General features: G+C 38.9%; 2 long non-coding RNA genes across 2 annotated transcripts in view; both read left to right on the top strand.

Annotated features, from left to right (window-relative positions):
* LOC117950501 overlaps window positions 1–20,570 on the top strand; it is a 786,205-nt gene that overhangs the window by 683,238 nt on the left and 82,397 nt on the right. The window lies entirely within an intron of this gene.
* Window positions 7,669–15,308, top strand: LOC117950504. Its single transcript, XR_004657924.1, has 3 exons — window positions 7,669–7,681; window positions 9,407–9,412; window positions 15,187–15,308. It is a non-coding gene; the product is annotated as an uncharacterized LOC117950504 (long non-coding RNA).

Raw genomic sequence — 20,570 nt, 5'->3', positions numbered from 1 at the left:
GTCTGATTTAGTATGGCTACACTGTTGACCACATCAGTGATCTCTTTCTATTCTATTCTATTCTTTCTACAGCCTTCAATTTCAGTGTTTAGGAAGACAAATAGGACACATGTTAGTGCAAATTAAACTGAGAAGTCAAGGTTTCAATCTCCGCCCCTGAAAAGTGCAGCTTCTTGGCCGGATTAGGTCTGGCCATGTTGTAAATTGTAAGTGCGAGGCCTCAGAACTGAGAATATATTGTGGCGTGATTTTTTAAATTACGATCATTTCCAGCCACTGCATTTAGCAACGTACGACCATTCTTACACTCTGGTTGGTGTGATATAAACGTTTCATAAATCCCACATGAAGCCTGTTGTAAGAGGATTTCTGCGCTCATGTCTGTGCTGGTTAGGTTGATAAATGAGGGCCAGTGTCATTAAATGAGAAAAAATAGAGCCCGCCGAGGCATAGAGGTGTGATACAATTAATTTAAACCAACTTCTTCCTCTGTGAGACAACATATTTAAATTCACTCTTGTCGTAATGTCTAAAGGAAAACTGCATTCAGGCAGTGATGTAACACAACATCATCTGAACATCATATCCAGAGCTGCACGTGAGGTCACTACTTCACTTCACTTGAAAAACAACAAGGAATGTGTGTCAGGATGACCACAAAGGAAATACAAAGGCTTGGTAATGGGTTTCAGGGCATCGAGCTGGTGTTTTTACCCAGGGCCGCTTAAAATATGCATAGACTGTGGGACAGAACAATTTACCAGGGTTTTTATGGAATAATAAAAAACAGGTATTTAAAGAGGCTGTCATTAACTGATATACAAATACAGAAGAAATCTATCAAGAATGTGAATGTCTTGTGAGGGGGCTTTGATTTTTCCAGTTTTGCGTCTGTCTGAACACAGACTAAAACTGATCTACATATGTTATCCACTTGTTAAACTAAACAGTTATTCTTTACGTTTTATCCCATTTATTACAAATAACACACACACAAGACATGTCAGTACAAAACACAATGACCCCTGTGGTGTATTAAATTCCCTTATTTATTCCACCATCAGCGTCAAACCCCAAAACTTTCAGTTTTCTGTCTTGACAAAGAGAAATCCCATACCCCTGAGCAGCTGGATGAAAGGATTTTAGATTGACTAGACAAGTAATCAACTTATCACTTCAGCTCAAGTTAACAGCTCAATATTAACTGGGCATGAAAGTATATGGATATATTAAACATGATTTATTTGAACCCCCATTATCTTTGCCTCTTTTGGGCCTTGATTTGACACCAACAACTGTTTAGTAACCAAGAAGCTGCCTGTTTATTTACATGCCATCCCTACTCCAGTATGATTTAGCTGGACACCACATTTTGTACCTGCACCTGGGTTGAGTTACAGTATACCATTGATAGACTGAATGAATTAAAAACACTCTTTTTCTCAAAGTGCTCAAGGGTCATGTTTTTCTTAGCTTTATCCCCAAAAAGCAGCTGTATTTTCTGAGGTGCCTAAGGTAGATAAGCCCATTTATAGGCAATGCTGTGCCTCTGCTAAAGATGAGAAACATGCAGCATTTCTTGTTAAATGTAGCGTAACGGGGGCATTTCACTAAAAAAAATGTCCCTATGTCCTCAATTTTTAAGAGCATGTTTAATGTACACGTAGGACACTTATTATAATCAGTTAGTGTAATCCATTGATGAAGATTTTTCTACAAAGTCAGATACCAGATATAGTTGGAAAACTACAATCATTTCCTGGCTGGAAAACTACAATCATTTCCTAACTGTAAATGGGGTGCCATTATGCCTTTGACTTTCACTGAAACCTGCATTTAAGAGTCTAGCTGCCACTTGGAGCTGTGATAGTCACTTGCACACCAGAGCCATTTTAAACCAGACGTTTGACAAGTGGCATGGTGACGATGTGAGGTCCAACCCAGATCAGACAACCAAGAAAATCTGGCGATGGGGTTTTCAAAAAAACTTTCACTCCTTTCTCCCATGTGCCTCTTATTTAGTGGCTGATTTCTGACGTCAAGTTAGGTAGACCTGCGCAAGGCCACACAGATCTTTAATGAGCAAGGCAAAATACAGACCTTTTCTATTTACAGTATGTGTGTGATTTGCATATTCTGTAATTTTTGTGTTCTTTGGTGGAGGGAGTGTTTGTGTTGGTGAATACATCGCATTCAAATAGTTTTGGAGCCTGGATTTGGCTCGTAAACAAACTTTGCCTCAAATGTCATTTACTATGCATGGATTTAATCTGGTATGATCTTGCAGATGCAAAACTGTTTAATTTTGTTTATTTGTATAATTTACCAGAGTGAATGCCTCATTTACCTTTACATGACATGCAAAGGCACTGCACAATGACAGGGCAGAAGTCTGGTATCATTACGCATCCAGAGAAACCTGTTGGCCTAAGACCTGAGAAAATGTCCTTGATGGCAGTTAACTTTACAGTCAGGAGCTAATTCAATAAAGATCTTTTTTCACCCAGTACGCATCTACAGCTGTGTCTAAAATGAGAGGGGATAGAAGACAGTAACCAAAGTGCTATGCAAGGGCGTTTGACTTGCCACATTAAAGGAAAACTCAGGCCGCTGTCAAGCAGCGTTAAGCACCGCTCTCATAAACTCCTGTCACATCCTATAGACTGGCTGTGAATGAACTGCACCATAACCTCTGGGCGACCTTTTCCTCTGTATTATAACCCAGAGGGCCAACACAGTTTCAAACAGAGTGGTCACATATTAATACCTACACAAGGTCACACTCACATCTGTGGGACAATCCATAGTAAAGGGATGAGTGTAATTAAACAGGTTAACTGTGGGAAGCACCACTGTCAACTGCTTGACAGCAGCTGGTGGGCTAAGCCCCAGCAGGGGAACCCCTTGGGTGTTGAAGTTCAAACTGCTAAATCACAGACAGGTATAGCAGTTACCCAGATGAATCAGCAGCAGTGTAATGGCAGCGAGTGAAAGGTGAGCACGAGAAGTTCATCCAGAAATCTGAACAAACATTGAAAGGTACTGTTGAGACACAAGCATTGCTTGGAGATCCATTAGGGTTTCATCCTTAGCATTGGTTTGAAAGCCATTCATTTGCTTCAGCTTTAGCATCCGGTTAGGGGTACAGTATTTGACCAAGGAGTGTCAGAGGGCTGTCTCTGCCTAGCCAGGCCTGACGCCTTAACCAGGCTTTTACAGTAGGAAGGAGTGAAGCACACCGAGGTTTACCACCATGCTGGGATCACCAGTTTAATGGAGGCTCGCCTTAGCCCACATTCAGAACCCTGCATCTCTTGGCTCCCTTCCGGCAGCTGGGGTATACTGGGGAGCGTTCCCATGGAAAAGCTGTTAAACTGGCCACTGTAGTGAGGATGAGAAACAAGTTTCCATCATGTTCTAACTAGCTGCAAAGAGATTCACATATTGCACTGCCATATAGACTTCTCTACTGTAGGGTACTTCTATGAATATAATTGGGATGTGGTAGGTTTTAGTGGGCAGTTGGAGGTTTTATCTGCATTTTCTTCCTGCTTGTTTCCATTGTTTTTGCTACAGGTGTGTGCATTGTCAAGTCTGTTTTCTACTGACGTTTTAGCTGACCTAAGAGGGGTCTGAGCGAGCTTGTTTTTGCATCGTCTCCATGTTGCTATGCACAATGACTTTTCCATTGGCTGGGTTTTACCAGTTATCCTTAAAGACAAGCCTGGTCCTGATTGTTCCGGATTGTACGACGGAATCAAATTAGGGACTGGTAATGGCCATAAAGTCCATGTTTGAGGCATTATACTCAAGGGCGTGGGCCCACCTCACATTTCCAATCCGCATTTCCTTTTGTCCCCATTTCTGAGAGGGATTGTCAGCTTTATTTCATTACCAGTTAATCTGGAGGATTTGTAACTAAAACAACAAACAGATAAAAAAGCACAAATCAACGGGAGAGAGTGATGTTCCACAAATCAACTGTATGTTCATAATTGGCCAGCTCATACATCATGCTTGTTCTTCCATGAGTAGGCCCCATGCTCTGCAGTTGTTTATAAATTCCAATAATGTACTACATCACAGTGATTCAAGGTGCATGTCCGGCTCTGTTTTTTGTGTGTGGGAGATACAGGAATCCAACTGCAGTTATCCTGTCAAAAGCATCAGTAACGAAAATAGTCTCTGCCATAACTTTTTTTTAAACTACCATAACTGCGGGCACTTTACAGATGATCTTTATCACGTGAGCTCACTTTAAACTACTTAGGTTAAATGTATAAACAGTGGCTAGCATACAATAACTAATTACTGCTACTGATTTGTCCGTTTCATCCTCCTTTAGCCTATCCTATGGACATGTGAACACTGAATTTGTGTTTGTTTTAAATAAAAGTTATTAAAAAGTGCCAGCAACCAGTTTTTAAATGTTTCTCGTCTCCTACTTGTAAAATATTGGAAGCACTCTTGTTATCATAACTTTTTATTTCTTACTTTCCCCCTTCCGTGCAGAACCCTTAGGCTTGGAAATTATGTGGCATTTTCTTGGCACAGTGATAACAGGTAGATGTCAATCTTGCATTTCTAAAAATGTATTCCACACGCCTTTTGATTTGTAAGATAAGCACTGTAATGATTACCTTGTTGCTCAACACCAGTCAATCTATTTTAGGTCCTCACATATTCTGACTTGCAGAATTGTCTTAGAAAAAAGCAGATATCATCTCTGTTCATTTTGTTATAGCTGAGTGAGTATCTATGCTCATATTGTCCAGTTTACATGCCTTCATTGCAGCAGCAAAAATGTTACAACACTTTTGCTGAAATAAAACAGTCAGTCTCCCAGATTCTTCGAAGACAAAAACACAAGAGAGATGGGTAACTTCCGCAATTGTTTAGGATCTAAATTATTTCATGAATTGTTAGATACTAGTTTAATTAATTCACTTGAGAGGCACATTGCACTCTCAAGTGATCATCATAAAGGATGATCATTATAGGTCTTGGTAAGTCTGGCATCTTCTAAACAATTTTTTTTTTACAAAAAAATGCATGGTCAGAATGTGGTTTAGTGTTTACATTGACACTTCATAGCAAGAATGCAATGTAAATTGTGGATCACAGTAAAAAGAGTGGTCATAACTGATTGCAATTGGGGTGGATATCAATTGACCAAAAAAGTTATGTAAATATTGTGTATAATGTTCCCACACAATGCTCTCTGAGAAGTTTCATTTTCCCACATGTGTCATGACCGTTTACATAAAGTGTAAACCAAAAGACTAAGTCTGCTTTCAGTAGTTTTGTTTCAGTGTGTCATTGAGCTATGTGACATATTATAAAGACATTATCCTCTTCCATCCAAACACACAAGTCTCCGTTGATTTTCTTATTCCTTTACATAGTTCACAGCTGAACACTAATTCCACCAAATGTGTCTTTCTCATCAACAAGATGTGGTATTAATGTTCAGTGACGGCAAGCGTTGTAATGAATTCTTTTTGCATGTTGATCTGCTCAATGAGTCACAATGCTTTTTTAGGGCCTGACATTTTAGATTTAATATGACGATTTAAAAAAAAACACTTCACTTATTTCAGAGCATGTTAACATGTGGTGAGCAGTCATATCCAGAATGACTTTTAGTGACTAAGTGGTTTCAGCGTCTTGCTGAAGGGCTTTTGGCCAGGATGTACGGCTGTTTCTGCAATTGAACCCTTGTCCTTTACATGATTGGAGGGTCAGTGTAACCACTAGGCCACCCTACCACCCTGAATAATCGTTATTAGGTTCTCCAAATAAGTAATATATGTGGGGAACGGAAGGAAAACCTTTCAGTGGACGTTAAGTGGGTGGTTGTAAAAGCAAGACTTCTTCACTTGACCTGAAGCTGCCCTCAACTCTGGAAGGAGCTTTTTCCTAAATTATTGCGATAATTTTTACGTTGCACTAGCAGCTGGCGGTGAGCATTGGAAGTGGACAGTTGTTTCCTAAAACAGTGCAGCGCCGGATGATGGTGTCAAGCACCAGAGGGGTCAGGTTCCTTTTGGCATGTAATTAACCATGAAGCACTTTGGTGACAGCATTGCTCCTTTGTCACTCGGATCTAATATTAGCTCACCTTACCTCACTGGCAAACCAGCCATGTTGCCTTTTACTGAGTTCACATTAGCATGAAGCTAGTCTGTGACCACCACCAACTGTGTGTCCTGTAAAGTTATTCTCTTAGTAGGAGACTAAACCCCCACCTGCTCACCACCCCTCAGACAGTGTCTATTAAGGAGGACAAGGTCCTCTTTCATTATTCCATAGTAAATTCTTTCTTTTTCAAATCCTTATTGTCACGAAAGTGTAACTAAGAAGTGATCACTGGCAGCTTGGCCATCGTACAACAATCCAGCATCCATGAACTCTGCTGCAGTGAAGCAGCTTCTGCCGTGCAGCTATAAATTATGCAGTTATGATGTGAAAAAACAGGTAATGAAAATATTATCTCTCAAAGACCAAGGGAAACTTACTTAAAGACATTGGATGTTTTTTTTTACGGCTCATTTAAAACTCTTTTCAGAAATGTCATCTCAGTGATAAATTATGTTTTCCTTCAAATTCTCTCAAGTGTGTTTAATTATTTTAAAGTTAATATTTGGAGACTTCCAGAACTCATCCTTGCTTTGTTCATTGCAATGGCCTAGTTGAGCCTGGGTCATGCATAACATAGAGAGTGGTTTGTTTGATTGTGTATTATGAATATATATCTAATATGTATATCTAGTTATAGACTTTGTTTCTAATTGTCACTGTTCCCCCTCAACTTAAAATGAAATGCATTTCAAGGAAGTGATCATAAGTAATGAGTAATAAGTTCCCGGAGTCCTTGGAAATGCACTTGTTTATAACCACTTGCAGCAGAAGAAATAATACTGTCATCATTAATATTTCCTGCTGTCTGCAACCTGTCAATGAGAAATATTAATGATGACAGTGTAGTTTCAACACACAGTACAAATACTTCATTATCCCATTTACAAACACGCACAGCATAAAACTGTCAGGCTTCAAATAGTGTTTCCCAGACAAAACCTTGAAAATCAATCTGTTGATCTTATCTAGTCATAATCAGCCATATCACAAGAGATATGGCTGTACTGGCTACATCCATAAAGTATATTGTGTGTGCAAAGAGTATACAAGTCTTTATTAGAAGCTGTCTTGGGCTTGCAAACTGGGCTTGCATGCATTGATGAAGCACTTGCACATTAATGCATACACATAAATACAGATAAATAAAAACATGTACATAAAAGCATACAAACAGTGTTAAAATACTTATAAACACACAAACAAAGTCACTTTTACAACACAACAGTGCATCCAAAATCAGTGGTGTTCCTAATTGCAGTCTCTCAGATCAGATCTCCCTAAACCCATTCGTCACACTGTGGCTCATCCACTAATTACAGACTTGGAAGTTGGAATTTAAATCATGAATAATTAAGACTTGATGACCAAGCAGTTGCTGGCATTCTTTGTTTCCCCAAAATCGTATGGTCGTTTGGACCATTACAACTTCAAATCGACTAGCAGCACAGTCAAAGCGCTGCTCTTTAGTGAAAGCAGCCAGATGAGGTGGTTGATGAGGCGGCACTTGAATACTGCAAGTGTGTTTTTTGCTAATATGTGCGTGACATCACTACTACACTAGTAAATGTGTGTTCATGGTATACTAATACTCTATGCAGGCACAGTTTTAGTAATATGTGTGAAACTACTTTTTTTAGTGTTAGGGATAGTGTACAGATCATGGTTAGGTATGTTACAGAGAGGGAAATGTTTAGAGCTTGAGGAATGAATGTAGTACATGAAAGTCCCGACAATGATCACAAGTTTGGGTGTGTTTTTGTGTGGTCTGTCTAATATGTTCTGTTTTGGCATTGATTTTGTTTATATTTCAGCATGCCTTGTATTTGCATGCTGTGTTACAAGCTTAATATAGACCTCTCTCAAGCGTGCACATGTTGGTTTTCTAAGAGTATTGTCATGTCTGACTGCATCCAATCTTCATGTGTGTGCACTGTTTACATGCAGAAGGCAGAGGGAGCTTGTTGTAGTGTAAAGCCCTGTAAGCCTTCAACTACTCTTGGCAGTCGGCCATGTTCTTCGAGTGTTCTTGCTGCCTTTGCCATGTTATCTCATGCCCAGCTTTAGCCTCCCTGAGGAAGATTCTCCTTCTCCTCCCCAGTCCTCCTCTTCTCTATCTCTACTTCTGACTGACAGACTCGCCGCTGGGCTGCACATTTCTGCACAATCACCATTTTTCAGATACAAGTTTTAGTTATACCATACAAACGTTTTTTAAGTGATCTCATTGGCGGAGTTAAACCTCAGCCAATGTGCCAAAGAACCTAAAATTATCTGGTTAGATAATGTCACACTGGCGTCCAGGAAGAAATGCATGCAGGATGAGAGGTTGTGAACATGAAGCCTAAGGTTACCATTAAACAAATACAATCTATACTTGGTTAGCTAGTTGGCCTACAACTACTACTACATTTCAAGATCAAGGATAAAATAAGTCACTGTCATTCACGTATTTAATTCACACCAACTTTGATTCTTTGTCTCTGCCTGCTGTGGTTTTCAGGTTCAACTCAACAAGTGAGAATGTCTCAGGCTCCAGTTTTTCTTCAGATGAACTGGTATAATTAAAATCCATTCTCATTGTTCCCTTCAATGGACATTTTAGTTTGATTTAACAAATTATGTTAAGTTCCATTACACACGTTAGAGCTAGTACTCTGTCTAGTATTATTAATTATTATAATATATCACTATTGATAACAAACAACAATTTACAATTTAAGGGTCAAGGCTGTGTTCTTACTTATCACCTTCCCATAATCGTCTTCTACTATAGTAATACTATAGTCATGAATTTCATTCACCATTTTCACTCATTTTGAGTCAAAGTCAGTTGATCAACAAACTGGACAGGAAACAGCAAAGAAAAGCATTAGAAGTTTTGATCCGCCTTTGATCTGCTGAAACACTTGACGAGGAGAGGCTCCTCGGAGGGCTTTCAAAGGTTATAGGAAGCACAGTTGGAGACCTGGGCTAATCCTGTGTGATCTGTTTTGAAAGTCATCTGAGGTAGACCATTTGTTCTGGGTGGGGATGTTGATTTGAACTAAATTAAGGGTTGGAAACCCAATAGTGGTGCCTTGAGTAGGAAGAAACACCCCAAAGGCGTCTGACTAGTGCAATTTGGCACTGAATAAAAGGCTTGGCGTCATTAAAAGCAAGACTATTAGTTTAGATCATGTGTTTCTGGACTGCTCTGCACAAACATTATTCTGAAGAGCATTGTTAAAGAGGAAATTATCACTGCCAGAGTTTAGATTGATGTCAGTACATAGTGGGTGAAGAAGTTTGCGGCATGGCTAGTCTTTTTTTTGACAGATGAATAGATGCATTGTATGATCCATCAACATGCCGCAGAAATTTCACTTGTTACAATGTTGAAAGATGTGCAGATCAGCAACCATAATTTCACGCCGTTCATTAAGAACCAAAAGGATTTCCTAATGTGCAATCAGTTCGTTGGTTAATACAAATACAAAGTGAACTAGAACTGCAAGCAGTTAGGATGGGGTCCAAGCCTCATCACGCTGGTTGTCCCGACGCAAGTCGGCACCGGCAAACTGGTGGAGCGTGCGAAAACGGAACCCAAAGCGTAACGTGGGGAGGCAAACGTCAGGAAATACTGAGAAGCGTGAGCCGCAAGGTCGGCGGTTCAATGCCGTTGCAAATATCCCGGAGCCCTAAAGGATTATTGTCCACGTCTGGTCAGTCTGATTTCATTTTCTATAAAAGAAAAAACATATACACTCTTGTCCATGGTCACTCTAAGAAAATAATTTCTTTTCAGGAAAAACTGGGCTATTAGAATATTTGTACTGACTGAGGTAACTTGAATGTTAAAAGGTTTTAGGACCATAAAGACAAATAAATAAATAAAACAGAACATGAATCTCACACAAAAGCATTTGTTTTCTCTAAAACAATTCTTTAAGTATGGAGTCATCCCGGGCAAAATATACACAATGAACATTATAACTCATGTAAAGGACAAATTATTTAACGTTACAGTGTATCAATCTTGAATGTAACTGCGTGGATTAATTGCACAATAACCCCAAAAAACTGGGCTTCTAGGCTTGATGCAAAGGGATAGGAAGACAAGGACATCAGCAAAAATGTTAGGTTTTAGTTCCAAAAGAAAGTAGGTTTCTACTAGTATATTATTAAGTCACAAATTTCAGAATCAGAAGTGTGTCATATACAACGCACTTGACCTCAGAAGGGATAAAATGGCCCAAAATGTTCCACATTGATTATAGTGCCTATCTTCACCAAATTTGGTACAGAGCCTCCGAGCGGCATGCCAAACAATCATTACAGGTTTGGTGTTGATAGCATTCACTGTGGCAGATATATTGTGATAGCAAATTTCCCATTTAAATGCGTTGAGTTTTATGACAAAACAAATAAATGTTGATTACAGCACCCCAAAATGGCCACTCTTTGCCAAATTTGGTACAGAGCATCCTGGAGAGAAGTGAAACACTACTCTCAAGTCTTTTGCTGATTCCACATGTGTAACATTTGGTAAGTCAGGTCAACTACCCATTGTAGATCTACATGGTTTTTTTCAAGTACTTCACTTTAGTGTAAGTGGTTTATCCAAACGGGGGTCCCATAAGCCATGCCCAGTTTAACCAATCATTACCCCACTGTATAAAGGGGGCCTCAGGTGTGGCCCTAGATGATCAATTTTGATGTAAAAATGGGATGAGACGTTCATGAGATGTAATCTTTTTGTATTCATAGCGCCCCCCTAGTGGCCAATTTTTGTGAAATTAGTTTAAGAGCTCAGAGGGTCATACCAAGGAATAATCTTGAAGTTTGGCTCTGACAGCCTTTAAGTTGGTGGTTCATAGTTAGCTACACAAATTAGTTTGTGCGTAATATGCGCAATTTTTATTCTATAAATATTCTTTTAACAACTTTTAGTCAGGTTGGTCTGGAGATGATATGTGCCAAGTTTCGTGCCAATCAATCGCACTTGTCCAGGAGGACTTTGAAGCAGTTGGTTTTCAATAAATCAGGATTTTTTTACGAAAAAAGTCTAGGCAGAACTTCAGTTGGATCCAGGGAACACATGGATATATGGTTTTTAAATGTCCGATGTACGGTTTGGGAGTTATAGACCACACACGTTTTTTTGCTATAGCGCCACATGGTGGTGGAAACGGGTCAGTTGTTGCGCCTTAGGTCTTTGTGGGGTTTTGGACCAGTCCTGAAAATGTCACACCCCCACCATGTACGGTTTAGGCTGTAGCGTGAGTTTTACGCAGAGAAGAAGAGTGAACGAGGAAAGTATTCCTTAGAAGAAAAACAATAGGGTTCCACAGCCCTGCTGTGTGAGCCACGTAGCTTTGCTACACGCGGTTCCCAGCCCCTTTCGGGCTTGGACCCCTAAATAGGAAAAAGAAAGTCTAAGAAATCAAAGGAAGCATAAAAGGCCATGTCACTTCAAAATGAGTGAGAGAAAAAAAGTATCAAATGTCACATAGGAGAAAAGGAAGTTATCTAAAGGTCTTTCAAGGAAAAAATTCCGTTTCTAAAGTTCATCTAAAAAATGTAGCGTACTGTCAGTTCATGTATTATCACATTGTCAAGCAAAGACAGAAGTATCCTGGAAAGCCTATCCTGCGACTTTTTTGTTTTGAGTCAAGAGTAAGTGAAAAAGAAAATAAGAAATCAATGAAAGAGTTAATGTGGTGCTTATCTAATTTTGGAAGACGTTTTCTCATTTGTTCTTTGAATGCAAAAGTGGAAATCCGATCACCGTCACTTTCCACAAAAACAAAATTAAAGAAACAAGTAATGGAGAGCGAGTCTGTGGGCATGGTGGCATTTTTTGCAGCTGAGGAGTCGGAGCATGAGTCAACAAGCACAATTAAAACTACAGAGCATCAAATCAAATCAGCTGACACTGTTTGAAGGTTGGTGGCAGGGAGCTGAAAGATAGGTTTGGATACAGGAAACAAGCCCCCTTTCAAAGTAATGCGGCCTACCTAAAATGTTGATGTGGCCATTAGTTGAGCATTTCGGAAGCTCCCGTTGTTTTAAAATGAGTTCCTGTAAATGTAGTTGTCTTTAATGAGGGTGACACCTTTTCCTGTTTGTAGGATACACTTTTCTGTCTCCAGATTCTGGTAATTTGGTAATTTTCCACACTGCTTTGAGTGAAGAAAAAAGGCAACGTAAATGTCAGCAAGGAGGCAAGAAAAATGTACAAGGACCCATTCACACCAATGATATGGGATCCGGCTATTTGCTGCAGGGTTGTGGAGTGGTTGGAGTGTCACTGAAATGGCCCACTTGTGTGACCTCCTGTTGTGTTCTTTAACCGCCCAATGTAGCACAAGTAGACTTTTCTAGTTTCTAGATCTTGACATTTCCGACCGCACTTGAAGGCAATTTATGAAGAAAGAGTAAAAGAATAGAGACTGAGGGACTGTGCTATACACAAAATCATGGGCAGTTCAGTGGTTGTGTTGTATTGTTTTTACCCTCAAATTAATTAAAACTCTCATGTGGCAGTAAGAGAGGCAGTGATGTGTCCGGTGTACAGTTCGGTTTTTGCTATAGCAGCGTGATGCCGGTTGCGTTTGTCCAAAAGTTGAATTGGTCTTGCTGAAGCACTGACTTCTGGCTGATGCAGTCAATGTGAATGAAGGGTTAATCATCATAACCAGGAGCTTTAGTCAAATGCCTTATTATGCACGAAGATTTTAGTCACATTATACCAAACAACATAGAGTGTTTGTATGGCATTTAAGTCAGTGAAAAGTGGAATTCAAATTAATGAACAAATCAACAAATACTACCCCTGACCCAACAAATATTTTTTTTCAGTGGATAAAAAATAGACACATTAGTAGGTATGTACAACAACAGCAATAAAAGTGAATTGTTGGTTGATAGATGGTTGTTGTTACAAAGGCTAAAACATGGTGATCTTTAAGGTGAAAAGTATAAACCCAACTCCAGTCATCCAAAAAATCCATTACCTGTATGTGATGTCACATACACAGTAAGATATCACCACACTTTATCACCCACTGCATCAACATTGTACCCCCAGGTTGAAAACTATTGAAGCATGCACATTATCAACAAATCCAGTAGTTTTGAGAGACAGCTGCAATGCATCTGTGAGAGTTGTTTCACTTAGTTAACTTGTTTTCTCTAAAAATGTCTAATTTAAGCTTTTCCTTCTACTTTACAAAAGATGTTGGTAGCGGCTATGACAAACTACAGATGTTTACCAATCTTAGATGTATTTACCTTTTGATTTGGTATTCACATACATTTTCTACATTGGGGGAGTTATTCAATATCAAAATCTTTGCTGGTCATCCATTGCCCTTAAAACTGATTGAGAAAAAAGACTATACATTTCGTATTCAAGAAAGGGGATATTGTAGGAAAGGAAATGTTAGTGTGCCTCTGCAAATCAGCACGTATTCTGCCACCGCACTTGGATGAATATGCCAGTCGGCATCACTTCAATTGACTCAGTGCCTGTCACTAAGAAATCGAACTCTCTGGTCCCGCCCTCCTTGGTAAACCACAACATTTAGGCAGGAAAACGGACAGCAGGAAAAACTCATCAAATTGCTCTCAACATCTTTGGAAACTGTTACTCAGACAATGATATTAGACTAATAACCATACAGTTTACCAGACAGCTTCAGCACTCTATCTGTGAAGACATGGCTGCGTCAGGTTCAAATAATCTGCTGTGACACTAAACATACTTGGCACAATGACTTCAGTGAAACTGGTGTGACTACCACAAAGTCTGGCCACAAGAGGCTAGCCCGACTGGCATGAGGCTAATCGCTACCATGTGTGTGTAATCACAAAACGTGTAGCTGCACTCTGGTTTCATGAGCATATGGTTATGGCAGCAACGATGATGTAACATGCTAAAAGAAATGCACTTCGTTTGGTTTTTGTATCTGTTTGTGCTCATATGTTTTAAAATTCAAGTGGTAATCCACAAGATCCTTATTTTGTCATTCTGGCAGCATCTTTGGTGTAAATCGTTCATTGCTGTGGTCGTGGTGTTCTTGCCATGCACTTCCAAGAGTTCACTTGTCAATCACGTTTGTGCTGTGATGTTTTTTCCTTGGATTTTATGTTTATGCCAATGTATCTTTTTTAGGTGGCTATATTTATGTAGACTGCAGGACTTTTATTTGATGTATTCTTCTGTTTATTGAAACCGAAAAAATACTCCTGCTGAAGCCCCAAACAGCATCACTTCCTGGGTGCCACAAGTTTTTTCTGCACTAAAGGTCTACCAGACACCTGGTTTTTAAGGACAACAAATCAAAATGATTTAACAGCCTTGGCTCAATCGCTATTTTGCTTTATCAGCTGACAGAGATGGGAAGTAACAAAGTACTTCATTACTGTACTTAAGTAGATCTTTCTGATATATATTTTATACATTTTTTATATTTTCTGATAACTTAACTTTACAATTTCTTTTTGTGGGGGCTTTTTACTTTTACTCCTTACATCTAAACACAAATTTTTGGTACTTTCACTCCTTACAATTTACAAAATTGGCATGTTATTTTAGTTTTTTACAAGAGGTCGTCATGTCGGAGAATAGGCACGGACACGTGTCTCACACTGCAAGTGGGCGCATGCCACACGGAGAAAAAGTGAGAGAAAAAAAAAGAGACTAGCTGTCTGGAGGCTAATCAGTTGAGATTGTGTGTGTGAGTCCTTGAGAACTGCATGTCGTACAACTTATGTTGTCAGTTCATTAAAACCTGTTGTTGTATCGTGCTATAGTGCTTGCAAATTTAAAGTAAGTTAGCTAGTAAATCTGTTGTGTGTGGTGTTCCCCTGTTAGCTAGGTTGCACGTTGTTGATGGTGCTAACGTTAGCACATAGTATGGATGGCAACACGACTAAAAATGAAGAAAACGGAGATCCCAGAGATTCGGCAGACAAGTAGCAAGACATGCCCGATCCTCCTCCTTATCTGAGAGAGATGTTTGAGACAGGAGGCATCAACAGTGACTCCTGGCCAATGTGTAGACTCTAAAAGTATGGGGAAATTCTTAATTAATTTCTGTTTAGTAGTTCATATTTTATTCTTTATTGTCTTTCCAAAAGCCATATTTGAGCACACACACACATACATGTACATTCCTTTAATTGTAAAGAGGAAGATTAAAAAAGAGAAACTGAATTCTCACAGAAACTAAATTTATATCTTGCTGCTCAGTCAGAATCTCATTAACCTGGAGTCCCAGTCTCCGTCTCAATAATATATACAGTGGGGCTGGAAAGTTTGGGCACCCCAGGTAATTATTTGTATTACTTTGCATGATGAAGCCAAGAAAAGATGGAAAAAAGTGATAGACAGCCTAGAAATCTTAAAGAACTGGAAGACTTTTGAAAGGAAAAATGGGCAAAGATACCTCAAACAAGAATTGAAAGACTCTTGGCTGGCTACAAGAAGCGTTTACAAGCTGTGATAAAAGTGGGAAGTACAAGGTATCAACTCTGCTGGGTGCTCATACTTTTGCAGATGCCATCTTTTTGTTTTCTGTTATTTTGAAAGTGTAAATGATGGAAATACAATCTAACTCTTTGTGACATATTAAACGAATGTCTAATCTGTCATTTGATGTCGTTTGGAGATTTTTCCATCTTTCCTTGGCTTCTTCATGCACATTTATAAACATTTTTACCTGAGGTGCCCAAATTCTCGAGCCCCACTGTATGTGATGTTTTAGGCACGTTGGCAGACATCCATTTAAATGTAGCCAACGGCATATAAAGAGCATTTTCTCCAATGAAGTTCCTCAGCGGGCTCTCTAGTAACATGTGTCTGGTCCAGTTAGCTTTGTCATTTGCACAGCTATTTGTACTCTTGTACTTAATTTACTATACATTTATACTGCAGAAATATATAAATAAAATATAAAACCGCTTACATGGGTGTGCAGAGCATGTAGAGTGATAAATATAAATATACCAAGTCTAAAAAAAAACGTAAAATTATAAATATCTAGCTATACACAGTGAGGAGTATAAATATCCACATATTCAAAACAGTGTGGTTGAGAATAAGGTGCAGTCAGAACAGATACTAAGGTGTATCCAAACAGAAAATTATGTTCATGAATAGTAGTCAGATTGATTGGTTTGTTTTTGTGGGTTTCATTGTTCAATAGTTTGACAGCAGTGGGGAAGAAGCCTTTTCCATCTCTTTTAACTGGCGAGAGAGTGAGAAAGTAACCAAATGATTTGTTTGAATTGTTTTGGAAGACACTATTACAGGTAAGACCACAACATAACAACATACCATCCTATTCCAAAGGTATTTTGGTCGGTAATGTGGTAGTCTAATAATAAGACTGGTTTACAATTTGATTTCATTATTTAGTCTAAAATTGTGTTCCCGTTCTGCGTTTTCTAAGATCAAGACATACTACATTGATCCCACAAGGGGAAATTTTATTTTTTCACTCTGTTGTTAGTTGTTACTCACATTACACACAGGCCTGAAATACAAAAACATGCCCTGGAACTATACATGCAAAAATGGAGAGATGTCAGAGTGATGGGAAGCCCATTAGCCAGGTTGTTTTTTCACTCTCATCAGTAACTAGCAATGTATCCACCCACGTCATTTTTATTTAGACTCACAAACATCGACAGATGACAATACAGGTGTCATGTAGCCATTTAGATGAATATTATATAGTAAATAGAAGTATAAATACAATTGTCTGGAACCAGGCTAGACCAAAAGCTGACTCCAAAACTGAGAAAGCATTAAATGAAGGTTGGAGTTCTTCGGTAGAGTCATTGATACTGATCTGTAACCAGGCAGCACTAATTGCTGACAAATGCCAAAAGTCTGAAAGATAAAGCCTAAATGATGAATGTGCAACGTTTTCTTTCAGAAAAATATTATCACTATCAAAGCATATCCATCTTCCGTTTAACAGGTAACACCAAATGGTAGTCAATCCAAGCTTATTTAGATGTCGACACTGCAACCCCTTCAGGCAAAGAACACAAAAAGATCAGTCTGTCGTCATTTCTCATGTCTCATCAAAACCACTGAGTCAAGATGGATCGTTTGTTGTTCTTCTAGCATGCTGTAACAGTCCCTTAGTGGAGGGCAAAAGAAATTCCGTATACTGGCTGTAGATCAACTTTCATTTTCGTTGGATTTTTGGGGATTTGAGGTGGTCCCCGATCATGGTTGGAGTCCCTCGTCCCACCCCATCACCCCTCCTTGTTGTTCAGTTCAGATGTTTCTGTTTTGTATCAGCTTGGTTTTCCATATTCCTGTTGTTGCGCAGCTGTGTCCTGTGGAACCTGGTACACTGTGGGCTCTGTGCTAATGTGCTTCAGAGAACTATGCTCAACTCCAATTATGCTGTTTAACCCCCACACAAGCACACACACCAAAACACACACATATATACAGTGGTGGCAACGATAGTGGGCGTCAAGAAGATTGAATTTGGAAATGTATTGGTCATTTAGTTGGTTAACTTAGTGCATGAAGTGACACTAGTGGCATTTTGTTGAATTTGATTATTTATCCGTCAGTTAATAAGAACAGCAAAATTAGAAGAAAATGTAACGTTGATTGAATTTTATTTACCCCCCTTAATATTAATCATACATTTGAGGGGATATGGCAACTTTTGTCAATCAGTAAACAGAATAGGGTACAATAAGAAAACATTAATAAAGCCCTCAGATTGGTGTCAGATTCTATGCAGAAAAATACTTTTTTTTCTATTGCATGGCTCTGGCCATTCTACAATCAGAAAAACAACCCAATGCAACAGTGAGATATACAAATTATTAAAATTAAACATCATAAATACATAGAAAATTGCTTAAACTTTTTCAAAGGGAAGGAACACTGCTACCTCTAGCCAAGCTGTGTTGCCATCAGCAAGTCACTCTGGTCCCTACATTTGGAAAACAGCAAATTAAATAATCCAACTCTAATTAAAACTGTACTTGGTATTGAACCGTTTTAGAAAATAACTGATACATGTTGATGCAGACATGATAATGATGATGTCTACTACTTTCCTTACAATTACAATTACAATTACATCTTGACAGGTTGTGAGGAAAATACATAGACCTAGTCTCTAGGAAAAACAAGATAAACATGACTCAGAGATAACTTGGTGCTTTCTCACTGGGAGTGGCAAGGATTTGACAAACAAAGGACATGAGCTGTGTTCCTGTTAGATCTTAAATAAAAGAGGAGGGAAATGTCCACATGAGCAGCATCCTGTACAGTAAAACCTATTGCTAAATATTCTATCACACTACTTAAGTTCAAGGATTTTATTGTTTTGTTTCAGAGGAAACAGCTGTGTTTCAAATTGTTGACTCTTATCTCTTAAGGTCATTTATTTCAAGTTAAATATGATTTCCACTTAGCTACAGACTTAATGAATACCCGTCCTATCTAATGTATTGGAAGCAGAAAGAAATATTAATGTTGGTTTACCAAGGCCGTCTGATATTTCTGGACATTGCAATCACTAAGACCGATTCTGGGCTCAAACTTTGAGGCCTTTGAGCCCGCTGAGCAAAGCCTAAGTGACAGCATGTCCTTTGGGTTCCTTAAAAGATAAAGTGCAGAAAAAACTCCACCAAATCCTTACACATTAGGAACTTCAACAATGTTTAGGAGGTCGGGGACCATGGGGCTCTTGCATAACCCCCACCCAACAGTGGCCCTTATCCTCATCCTGTCATACCGGATTTTTGTTGTTTTTTGTCTCCTTAGATGCTCTTCTCTTGAACAGCAGTGTTGTGCGTTGTGACACACATTTTGTACTGGCATACTTATTCTTTGGCTCACTGGTACATCATAAAATGCACAATTTTCAAAAACTGTACTACACCTATCCAGTCAAATTAAAAAACATATAATACTACACCAGAAAGAAAACAAGTTCAGCTTGCAATTAGTTACATGAACCACAAGAATTTGTAACAGTGACAACCTCTGGTTCACATTTTTCGGATTGGGGTCTGCATTCAGAGTCAATTTAGTCCTATCAAAATAAACTTTGGAGAGTTCTCTGACTTCTACAGCATATGCAGCATTGTAGGTATGACTGCTCCCATTTCAGATGAGGGTTTATTTGTCTCAAATCTAAGCCAACCATGTGCAGTATGCACATTGTTTCATCTTTGGGTTTGTCTGCATGTTTACACAAACCCCATTTGAGAAGAAAAATATTCTTATTAACACTTTCTCCATTACAGAATTTAGTACAGAGAAATTAAGCTTATTGCTGTGAAATTGGTTAAACCTTGGGGGAAAAAAAGTACACATCTGCAACATGAAACAGTATGACGCGACATGAGAAAAGTTCTCTAGGCTTCAAAATGACACCAAACCATAAAAACAAAGCACTTGTCATTTAAACAAATGGCCTGCACAGATATTGTCTGTAACAATCTGAATAATAATATTATTGGACTCTCAGTTGGAATACAACCTGTGGGTTTGTTTTGTAATAGATGAATGCTATTACGCATCCGGTTGCTTCAATTGGAAATGGGTGCAGGCATTGGAACAAACTTGACTATTCAAGATAGAATCTGTCGAGGAGATGAGATATTTTAATGGCGTAAGAGGGAGGGGTGCAGCTCTAACTAACCTGCCCGTGGTGATTTTTGACTCCATGAGATAAGCCAAGGAGACAAAATGTTCTTCCTCTCCTCCACATGAATGCAGCATAATAGCCAATATTTACTTGGAGGCAATTCAACTTGTGGCTTGACACTAAATATTGGAAAAGCAATAAAATGGAGGTTTATATCACATCATAATGGTCATTATTTGATCTAAGTTGCAGATGCTGTATAGTTTTTTTGCCTTCAAACATCACATTGCACAGTTGTAATCTCCTACTGTACGTGTACCAAATCACTCACCTTATTTAATGAACTTTATCAATTGAAAAATCTTTTAACTTCTTTAATAGTAATAGTGAACGAATGCAAAAAGAGCAAGGAAGCAAAGACCGGACTGGAAAAATTTAAATGGTGACATGCTTTAACATCAGTTGCAAACTGCAATTGAATAGCTCTGTTCCTTACCTGTCCCATATTTGTAAAACTATTAAAACACAACCTGCCTGTGCATGTATTTTTTGAAGACACAAAAGAACCTGCCTATCTGAATACATAATTAACATGTAACTGTGATAGAAGCATCTACTGTATAAGTTGTTTTAAATGATCAAAACCTCCAATTAGGGACATTCTTTTCATCCTGTATGAAGCAGAGAGTTTAAAGTGGGGGTTGGAGGGGGGTCTCAGTTGACTGGTGAATTAGCTGGAAATTTCTATTGCTTTCTTTGGCGAAGGACCACTTCCTCTAGCAGTGTGTGTGCTGTGTCCCAGGTGTG

Source organism: Etheostoma cragini, chromosome 9, assembly GCF_013103735.1.
Source record: "Etheostoma cragini isolate CJK2018 chromosome 9, CSU_Ecrag_1.0, whole genome shotgun sequence".
NCBI lineage: Eukaryota > Metazoa > Chordata > Actinopteri > Perciformes > Percidae > Etheostoma > Etheostoma cragini.
Note: the sequence above shows the minus strand (reverse complement) of the source record. Positions and strands in the feature narration are given on the sequence as shown.